Source organism: Berghia stephanieae, chromosome 2, assembly GCF_034508935.2.
Source record: "Berghia stephanieae isolate SIO BIC M18660-M18661 chromosome 2, UCSD_Bste_1.3, whole genome shotgun sequence".
Lineage (NCBI taxonomy): Eukaryota > Metazoa > Mollusca > Gastropoda > Nudibranchia > Aeolidiidae > Berghia > Berghia stephanieae.
The window spans coordinates 110,077,523-110,087,522 of NC_088361.1; the positions used below are offsets into that span (position 1 = coordinate 110,077,523).

Here is a 10,000-nt window from a genome sequence, read left to right on the forward strand (position 1 = left end):
AAAAATTTTGGCCAGAAAACTCGTCCTTTAGATATCGATCGATCAAAATATAAAAAAAAACCTCTTAAAATTGTGACTTTCTTGAAGACTTTTTTAATGAAGTCCCAGGTTTGAGAATTTTAAAGAATTTTTTTTTAGAAAGATTAAGGTCACTGAAATCGATCAATATGTGACCCTTCGTCTCGAAACGGTATTATGTCGGATGAATTGGACCCGAATAGTGACTTTAGAATTTAAATTGATAATAAATACCAATTTTTGAGCTTTTGCATTGTGAGAAATTGTCTTCATTCTTTAACATAACAAATCGAAACAAACCCCAAGTTTCATGTTTTGTCAATAAATTCATTATTTTGCACCGAGTCATCCCGACATAATACCGTTTAGAGACGGTGGGTCACATATTAGAAGGATTAGATTTCTGGCCGAATATTTTTAAAATGGCATTTTTATTTTTCCTTCGGTGTACGGTGGCTGCTCACTCAATGCTATCAACTCGCGTAAATGGGAATTCAAGTGGCCGGATCTGTAATTGACAAAAACCACTCAATAGACCAATGATTGGAACCAATTCATAAAACATTTATTTATACACCCCACTGAAATCAAGTGTTACAAGTAGTTGGACTGTTCCGACGTGCACTTATTTGCAGGTCTGATAACCCAATTCCTTATGGACTCATTCTTCTAGTGGAAATCTAAAAAAAAAATTTTTTTTAAATGACGCAAAATATTGTCCATTACAACAATGTTAAACTCTAGGCCCATATTGGGTTCGGATGTCAGACCTGCATATATCTACACGTCGGACTTTTGGCAAGTTATTATAGTCTGGCCGTAAAAAAAATAAAATTACAAACAGCAGTGCCGGTACCTAAAAAAAAAATAATAATAAAGTAGAAAGGTAGTCAGGTGTCATGACCTAAGTGACGTGTTTTCCAGCTCCCGTAACCATTTAAATTAAATTGAGCTTTATATAGCGCAATATCCACTAAATGTGCTCAAAGCGCTTTACAAGCGCATTTAACTGCTGTACTCTGGATAGACACCTTTTAAAAATGGAAATGAAAATGGACATCATGTCCTAATGGAATGTCCAAGGTACAACCAGTTGAGAAGGAACTTCTGGCCTGACCCAACCCCATACTCAAAGAAGCTGTGCGGCAGTGAGGACGACCTCAGGACCACTGTAGGCTTCATTCACCAGACCGGACTGACCATGTGACGTGACGGGAACGAAGAAGAAGAAGAAGAAAAAAAAAGAAATGTCCAGAAAACTCGTCCTTCAAATATCGATCTATTTAAATGACGCTTACCTTGGGGGGGGGGGGGGGGGGGGGGGGGTCCCGATAGATCAGTTGGTAGAGCACTCGTTTCACACGCAAAGGGACCAAGATCGATCCCGGGTACAGTCGATATTTTTTCTGATCCCACCTCCCACCCCAACCCTGTCCCTGTCTACCCAGCTGTGAAAGGGTATCTGAGTCTGTTAGATTTTGCGGAAAGTAATTTGCGATAGACTAGCGTCCTATCCAAAGTATAGCAAGCAATTGGCATTGTCCGCTTCACGCTATAGAATCCGGGATAAACTCCATTGGCCCGTTGGCTCTGAAGGACTACTACTACTACTACTACTACTACTACTACTACTACTACTACTACTATACTACTACTACTACTACTACTATTACTACTACATACTACTACTACTATACTACTACTACTACATACTACTTACTACTACTACTACTACTACTACTATACTACTACTACTACTACTACTACTTACTACTACTACTACTACTACTACTACTACTACTACTACTACTACTACTACTACTACTATATACTACTACTATACTACTACTACACTTACTACTACTATACTATAACTACTACTACTACTATACTACTTACTACTACTACTACTACTACTACTACTATATACTATATATACTACTACTAATACTACTACTATACTACTACTACTACTACTACTAATACTACTACTACTACTACTACTACTACTACTACTACTACTACTACTACTACTACTACTACTATTACTACTACTACTACTACTATACTACTACTACTACTATCTACTACTATATACTACTACTTACTACACTACTCTACTACTACTTACTACTACTACTACTTACTACTACATACTACTACTACTATACTACTACTACTACTACACTACTACTACTATTACTACTATTACTATACTACTACTACTACTACTACTATTACTACTATACTACTACTACTACTACTAACTATACTACTATATACTACTACTACATACTACTCACTACTACCACTACCACTACTACTACCTATATACTACTACTATTACTTACTACTACTACTACTACTACATACTACTATACTACTACTACTACTACTACTACTACTACTACTTTACTACTACTACCTACTACCATTTACTACTACTACTACTACTACTACTATTACACACTACCACTACTAACTACCTACTACTACTACTACTACTACTACTACTACTACTACTACTTTCTACACTACTACACTACTTACTATTAATACTACTACTACTACTACTACTACTACTACCAACTCTACTATACTACTCTACTACTATACTATACTACTACTATATACTACTACTACTACTACTACTACTATACTACTACTATAAACACACTACTACTACTAACTACTACTAACTACTACTTACTATACTACTTATACTACTACTACTATTACTACTACTACTACTATACTACTACTACTACTACTACTACTACTACTACTATACTTACTACTACTACTACTACTACTACTACTACTATTACTACTCTCTACTACTACTACTACTATACTACTACTACTACTACTACTACTACTACTACTACTATACTACTACTACCTACTACTACTACTACTATACTATACTACTACTACTTACTACTACTATACTACTACTTACTAACTACTACTTACTAATACTACTACTACAAATACTACTACTACTATATACTACTTACATTACTACTACTACTACTACTACTATACTACTACTACTACTACTACTACTACTACTACTACTACTACTACTACTACTACTACTACTACTTACTACTACTACTACTACTTACTACTACTACTACTATACTACTACTACTACTACTACTACTACTACTACTACTACTACTACTACTACTACTACTACTACTACTACTATTACTACTACTACTACTATACTACTACTACTACTACTACTATACTACTACTACTACTACTACTAATACTACTACACCACACTACTACTACTACTACTACTACTATACTACTACTACTACTACTACTACTACTACTACTACTACTACTACTACTACTACTACTACTCTACTCTCTCTGCTACTACTACTACTACTACTATCTACTACTACTACTACTACATACTAGTACCGCGACTACTACTACTACTATCACTACTACTACTACACTACTACTACTACTACTACTACCTACTACACTACTACTACTACTACTACTACTAACTAACTACTACTACTACTACTACTACTACTACGACGACGACCACGACGACGACGACTACTACTACTACTACTACTACTACTACTACTACTACTACTACTACTACTACTACTACTACTACTACTACTACTACTACCACCACTACTACTACACTACTACTACTACTATTACTACTACTACTACTACTACTACAACTACTACTACTACTACTACTACTACTACTATTACTATTACTACTACTACTACTACTACTACTACTACTACTACTACTACTACTACTACTACTACTACTACTACATCTTGGCAATAACACTCAACCCTGGGACATCCTGAGGTCATGATTAAAGTCCCAGGTTTGATGAGTTTTTGCCAAGATGGGTGCCATTTAAATTATTCGATATTTGAATGACGAGGTTTATGGTCAAATTTTCTAATTCGTGTCTTTCTAGAGTATGGCAGTTAACTGGTTTTATAGTCTTGTGGTATGACACTCGCTTTCGGATCGGCAGGTCCTGGGTTCGAGCCTCTCTCGGCGCATAATTGAGTCCTTGGAAAAGGCTCCTTACTCACATTCATTCACCGTAGTCAGGTGTAAAATGAGTACCAGGTCGTTAACAGCGTTTCCTTGTCGTATAAAAATATAACAAATGTCATGTCTCGTTCTATATGTTATGTGTTGCTGTTGGTCAGAGACGGTTTGTAAAGCGCTTTGAGCATGTTTAGAGGATATTGCGCTTTATAAAAGCTCTAGTTTTCTTTCTTTTTTTTTTTTTTTTGTTCTCCTGCAATGGGCCGCATATCATACGTCATCGTCTACGTCTGTAACCTGTCCCGTGTCAGGATCGCCCTCGTTTGTCATTGCGTCCGGTGTGTGTTTTGGTGTGTCGTCTGCCCATAGACTAGGAGAGTCCTGTATGTGTAATCTGTGCGTCTGCCTGCCATGATAATTACGCCACTTCGCATCATGGGATATTTTCAATTAATTAAGAGATGCTCTCCTTGTACAAATATTGGAACAGCATGTGTGTTGACACTAGTGATTTTCTTATTAATTATCCTCCCTGCCCCCAATGCTCGTACACCCCCCCACCCCGCCCCAACACCTATCACCGCATGATTACTGCCGTACTCTGAACACGCCCCCCCCCAAAAAAAAACCCACACCCCCCCCCCCCAAAAAAAAAAAAACCCAACCCACCCCCCCCCCACCCAAACAACCACAAGAAAAAAAACAGAAACAAAAAAATCAACAATAACATTAAATTTATAAAAACAAAAAACAAAACAAAAAAAACAAAAAACACAAAAACATTTATTAAAAATTTTCTCCAGAAAACTCGTCCTTCAAATATCGATCGATTAAAATGACTCTTATCTTGTCAAAAACTCTCTTTTGATTTGTAGTCGTGTGGCCTTCGGACCTGCAGGTCTTTGGTTCGAGTTCCACCACTGTGAATTGGCGCAAAGTTAAATCCTCGGAAAAGTCTTTTTACTCACTCTCTCTCACCGGGAGTCTCTGTGGTGTAATGGTGCTGCTATGTGGTCAAGTGGTATGATACTCGCTTTCGTATCGGAGGGTCCTGGGTTCGAGACTCGCACTCGGCGCATAGTTGAGTCCTTGGAAAAGACTCTTTACTCACATTCTCTCACCGTAGTCAGGTGTACAATGAATACCTGGCCGTTAACAGCGTTGACTTTGTCCGAAAATTGTAATATCGCCTAGCAGGCGTCATGTCCCGTCCTCCTACACGTTAAATGTTGCTGTTGACCAGGGAACACTTGTAAAGCGCTTTGAGCACATTTAGTGGATATTGCGCTATATAAAGCTCAATTTTTATTTTACAAAATCCTTTTCGCATCTCAGTTCTTGTGCGTCATCTTGCTGGTTGCTTGATGTCTTTATTTATCGTAGTGTATGTTATATTATTATGCTTGTTTTGGGTCTGCCGGTGTGTTTATTGTTATGTCCGTTTAGTGTATAAGAAAAATACATACACATATTTTCAAATCGTTCTCTTTAAAAAAATATCGAACTTTTATATAGCGCAATATCCTGTTAACGTGCTCAAAGTGCTTTACAAGGGGTCCCTGGCCAACAGCAACATATAACATGTAGGACGAGACATGACGCCTGTCAGGCGATATTACAAATTTTTGGGACTGTTAACGGCCAGGTACTCATTTTACACCTGAGTACGGTGAGAGAATGTGAGTAAAGAGCCTTCTCCAAGGACTCAACTACGCGCCGAGCGAGGCTCAAACCCAGGAGCTTCCGATCCGAAAGCGAGTGTCATACCATTAGACCACATAGCCGCACAATGTTTTTATTGATCGTAGTGTATGTTATATTATTATGCTTGTTTTGGGTCTGCCGGTGTGTTTATTGTTATGTCCGTTTAGTGTATAAGAAAAATATATACACATTTTTTCAAATCGTTGTCTTACAATTGGATTCAGTAGTCTGATGTCACGCCGCCCGGTAACGGCGGCCATCTTGGTTCTAAACAAAGAAAATCAGTACTTTTTATTCTTCATGCTGGATAGAACTTTTCATATGCCTTGTGATCAGAATGTGTAAAAGTCAAAACAAGATCAAATTTATGTGTTTTTTTCCTCTGGATACGCTTTTATGCTCGTCGGGGAAATATTTCATACGGGCGTCCGCCATTGTTCCGATAGTTTAGAGCCCGTGTTACTAAGTTACCATGCGTCATTAGGAAGGAAGTGACGTTACGACTGGTGAAGAGTATTGTTGTTGTATCTTTCTTGCTTCGTCTGGCGCTGTTTTCACACATACTTTGACAGATATTCATCTCACACCAGTGTCTACTCCCTATGTTTTCTAGTTGATATCATTTAGTGGACATCGATCGACGTGTACATATATGCAGGTCTGACGTCCGAATCCACTTTTGGGCCTAGTTTAACATTGTTGTAATGGACAATATTTTGCGTCATTTTTTTTTGTTGGAGGGATTCCCATTACAACAATGAGCCCTTATAAAGAATTGGGTTATCAGACCTGAAAATAACTGCACATTCGATATTGATCTATAATACGAATCTTTATTTAGAGTTTAATATTTGTGACCCCTCGCCTCAAAACGGTATAAAGTAGGGATGGCTAAGATGTTGAAAATTGAATTTATAACCAGAAATATCAGACGTGTTGAGTTTAAATGTTTTATTGAGGAGAATGGATGCCATATTTTAGGGTGCTGATGCCAACAATTTATATTTTTGGCCAGTTTAACATTTAATTCAGATCTTAAGCATCTGGTTCGTCCCGACATAATACCGTTTTGAGACGATTGGTCACATTTATCAACGCCCCCCCCCTCACCCCCCATGTTTTTTTTTTTTTTGGTTGTTTTTTTGTTTGTTTGTTTGTTTTTGGTTTGTTTTGCTCTTCTCTCATTGAAGTCAAGTGTTGCAGCGGCTTTTTGAAATATTGATAATGTGAGACAAAATCATTAAAGTGTGTCACAAATTGGGTCATAACATCCATCGATCCAAAGCTACAGGTTGACACCCCCCCACCCCTCCCCCCCCCCCCAAACTACCGCACGCTGACAAAACGATGTTTCTCATTTTTTTAAAAATCTCAAATTTCAACATGATTTTTTTTAAATTGAGCTTTATATAGCGCAATATCCACTAAATGTGCTCAAAGCGCTTTACAAGGAGTCCCTGGTCAAAAGCAACATTTAACATGTAGGACGGGACATGACGCCTGTTAGGCGATATTACAATTTTTCGGACAAAGACAACGCTGTTAACGACCAGGTACTCATTTTACACCTGAGTACGGTGAGAGAATGTGAGTAAAGAGCCTTCTCCAAGGACTCAACTATGCGCCGAGCGAGACTCGAACCCAGGACCTTCCGATCCGAAAGCGAGTGTCATACCACTAGACCACATAGCCGCACATGTGATGTGATGATCACCCCAGACTTGTCAATTTTTTAAAGCCTGAGACCTACTTTAAAGTTTAAGAACCGGTGCTGAAAAAGTCTAAAAGTGTTGCAAGAGCTGAAAAAAATTCATTAAGGGGCGGTTTGGGTCTTTTCTAAAAAAAATTTAATTACCTATATTGGGGGGTTTTAATCATTTTGTATCATCAATATAGGTTAAAAAACAACATTTATGGTGAAAATTTTTAATTATCTGTGTCGATACCCATTTTGCGACCTAATTTGGGGGTCTGACATAAAAAAAATATAACAATCTTGTGGCAAACGTTCCACAAAAACTAATGAAGGAATGACCTCCATATTCTTCCCTCTTGTCAACATTGTACCATAGTGTGTCACCACAGAGAGATTTTACGGCTTTAGCTTATGGGATTTTTATTAGATCATTACAAAGTTGAGAATCAAAATGTTATGACAAAATTGATGTAAAAAATTCAGATTTAGGATTATAATTTAAAATTCACAAATCTTATCCAAAAAAATCTCTCTATGGTGACATAATACATTATCTCTGTCATAACTGTGGAAATTTTCAGACAATTTCATTGACTGGATTCTGAGAAACGTTTGACACAGTATCTATCCCATACCCTTAGAAAAATGACATTTTGAGAAAATAGCAAAATGGCTTCCGTTTTTCACACATTTCTTACTACCTGTACCATTTTCGACTGTGTATTTCGTGCCTTTACAGTCTACTTTAAGAATTTGGACTTCAATTATATTATTTCTAAGATAATAAAATATCATTTTCCACCAAAATCCTTCAAAATCAAAATTTTGAAGGATTTTCCTAAAAATTAGACCCAAACCTCCCATTAAAAAATAACCCAAACAAGTTTAAGAATTAAAAAAATAAAATGTGACCCATCATCTCAAAACGGTATTATGTCGGAACGAACCAGATGCTTAAAATCTGAATTAAATGTTAAACTGGCCTAAAAGTTAAATTGTTGGCATTAACACCCTAAAATATGGTATCCATTCTCCTCAATAAAACATATAAACTCAACACAAGACTGATATTTCTGGCTATAAATTCAATTTTCAATATCTTAGCCAAACCGACTTAATACCGTTTTGAAGCGAAGGGTCACAAATGACCGTTATCTCAATGCATTGAAAGTTGTGACAGTCTTCTCAAAACGGTTTAATATCGAGATGATTTAGATGCTTCGTTGTTGAGTCCTTGTAAAAAGCTCTTTACTCACATGCTCTCACCGTACTCAGGTGTAAAATGAGTACCCGGTCGTTAACGGCGTTGTCTCTGTCGGAAAATATTGTAATATCGTCTAATAGGCGTCACCATGTCTCGTCCTACATGTTAAGTGTTGCTGTTGGCTTGGGATCCCTTGTAAAGTGCTTTGAGCACGTTTCGTGGATATTGCAATATATTAAATGCTCTAGTTTTAAAAAATGCATTTGTAGCCAAATATCCCTTTTTTTCTTCTTTTTTTTTTTTTTACTACAAATTCATTTTTATTTTATAGGGAAGAATTTAATTATAATTTATTATAATGCGAAAAAGAAATTATATAATATATATATATATATATATATATATATATATATATATATTATATATATATATATATATATATATATATATATATATATATATTATTTTTTAAAATATTTACCACTATGTTTGAGACAGTCTACATTAATGTTTCAGGCTTAATATATACTAAAATATACTATAATCAAACACCCTCATGAAGCCACACTCAACACGAAAAGTGAGATGTACGGTACGTGTCCACATCGCCGGAAGTTCTTGTTAATTAACTACAAATCGGAACCACTTCAACAAACAACAACAGTCAACAAAACAACTCAGTCCTGACGATGGCGAATTAAGCCTGAAACATTAATGTAGACTGTCTCAAACATTGTGGTAAATATTTAAAAAATAATAATTCGCTCCATTACTACATGTCGAGCACTTTTCGTACCATATTTGTATCAAACACGATTCAATATATATATATATATATATATATATATATATATATATATATATATATATATATATATATATATCCCTTCATTATAACTATGGATTTACTATTAACGACGTGCACTCATTTGCAGGTCTGAATGGGCTCATTGTTGTCATGGAAATCTCAAAAATAAACAACAAATGACTCAAAATATCGTCCATTTACAACAATGTTAAACTAAGTGGATTCGGGTGTCAGACCTGCATAAATGTACACGTCGACTATTTTAGACATCAAGTCCGATCCGAAATAATACCATTCTTAAACAGTAGGTTACATTTGGAGTAAAAAAAAAATAATAAAGATAGAATGTGCGGCTATGTGGTCTAGTGGTATGACACTTGCTTTCGGAATGGAAGGTCCTGAGTTCGAGCCTCGCGCTCGGCGCATAGTTGAGTCCTTGGAAAAGGCTTTTTACTCACATTCTCTCACCGTACTCAGGGCGGGTGGTTGGATGGGAGCATCACCCTT

The 10,000-nt window shown here is 36.4% G+C and overlaps 1 protein-coding gene across 1 annotated transcript in view; it reads left to right on the forward strand.

The window, feature by feature from the left end:
- Window positions 1-10,000, forward strand: part of LOC144966220 (serine/threonine-protein kinase Nek10-like) — a 102,127-nt gene that overhangs the window by 31,356 nt on the left and 60,771 nt on the right. The gene's annotated exons all lie outside the window — the stretch shown is intronic.